At 67.9% G+C, this 1,466-nt stretch overlaps 1 protein-coding gene across 2 annotated transcripts in view; it reads right to left on the reverse strand.

The window, feature by feature from the left end:
• Positions 1-623, reverse strand: part of ST6GAL2 (ST6 beta-galactoside alpha-2,6-sialyltransferase 2) — an 85,214-nt gene extending 84,591 nt beyond the window's left edge. The window contains exon 1 of one of the 2 annotated variants that reach the window (XM_040454139.1): positions 522-623. The gene's annotated coding sequence lies outside the window, so the exon portion shown is untranslated. Of the gene's footprint in view, positions 1-132; positions 280-521 lie in introns of those variants that run through there. The other variant, XM_040454140.1, reaches the window with a different exon arrangement.
• Between the last annotated feature and the right edge of the window lie 843 nt (positions 624-1,466).

Below are 1,466 nucleotides of genomic sequence, written 5' to 3' on the forward strand. Positions count from 1 at the left end.
TCCCGGCCCCCGCGGTGAGCTTGCGCCGCGCCCCGCCCCCGAGCTCCGCGCGTCACCCCCGCCCGCCCAGGCCCCCCCACCCCGCTCCCTCCGCCCGTCCCCCCGTCCTCCCCCTTCCCGGCCTCGGCTCACCTAGCGGCCGGGCGCCGGGAAGTTGCGCCGTCCGCTCCCCGCGCCCCTGGCCCGCCAGGCGGGGTGCACGGCGGGACGCTCCCCGGCTGCGCGCCGAGCCCTGCCTCTGGCAAAGGAGCGACTGCAGACTTGGGCTGCGTGGGGCTGTGCGGGCGGCGCGGCTGCCTAAAAAGGCATGCCTCTCCCCGGCCGCCGCCTGCAGCCAGCCCTAGTTCCTCCGAGGGTTACCTGCACCCGCACCGCGCTGGGCGCCCGGCGGGCACGCAGGTCCCGGTCCCGCGGGCGTCAGGGATGCAGGAATGTGAACGGGCTGCGAGTGGCCCCGCGGAAGTGAGTCTTTGTGTTCCCCGCTTGAACACACCCTCCCGCCGCGCCGCAGGCCGGGCTACCTGCGCAGGAGGCAGCGCCCGAGAGCCGGCCGGGTGGGGCGCGGGGGAGCGCAGCATCCTCCCCGGCCCGCTGACTCCCTTTGTTCCGCCCGCGCGGCCGCCGGCTCCTCGCTCCGGGGAGCTTCTCCGGGGCGCCCTGGGGTCGGGGTTGGACTTGGGGACGAGCCACTTTCCACTTGCGAAGGGCCGCCCGCCAAGTCCCGGGAAGGAATTTCGTCGAGGCCCCCACCTAGCCGCCCCCTCCCCACTGCCCGCCCCTAGCCCCGAGAGGATTGGAAAGTTCTCGGGACGGTGGCGCCAGAGGCTGCTAGCAGGGCGCGTGGAGAACCCGCCGAGGAAGCGGGCGGCAACTGTGGGCCAGGCAGCTGGAGGCGGTGGGTGGGGCCGCCGGGAGCCGCAGATCAGGTGTCCGTCTGCTCGCGTGCGGAATGTCCATTTGTCACCGCGGCTCTCCTGCCCCTCCCGGGAGGCCGCAGCTGGTCCCGGGACCGGAGACCGCGCCGCCCTTTGTTTGCTGGTTAAACACGCTCCTTTGAACTTCAACGTGGCTCGCAGCGTGCGTGCGTGTGGCTTTGGGCCTCCGTCTTTCCCCGGGGGTCCTCTCGCTGACCGTGAGCTGTACCGGTTTAGGGGAGCCTCCAGCTGGAGTTAGGTTGAGTCGGATGATATTACCAGATAGCGCCCATCCACCTCAGAGGGACAGGTTGCCCGCTGTCCTCTCCATCCCAGGGCCCTGCAGGGGCTCACATTTTGGAGACACAAATCCTTCACTAAATATACCATTATTTTTACCATTAAAATTTGCGTGTACGTTCGTTTAACTGAGGCTTTTTAGAGTAAAACAATTACCTGGATACCCAATTCAGTCAGTGTTACCGAGTGGCAACTGTGGGTTGCGGACTGGGTTCAACAGCAGACCTATTAAGGCGAATACAATCTCTTTCC

This window comes from Herpailurus yagouaroundi, unplaced genomic scaffold (genome assembly GCF_014898765.1).
Source record: "Herpailurus yagouaroundi ecotype Mexico unplaced genomic scaffold, PumYag 210, whole genome shotgun sequence".
Lineage (NCBI taxonomy): Eukaryota > Metazoa > Chordata > Mammalia > Carnivora > Felidae > Herpailurus > Herpailurus yagouaroundi.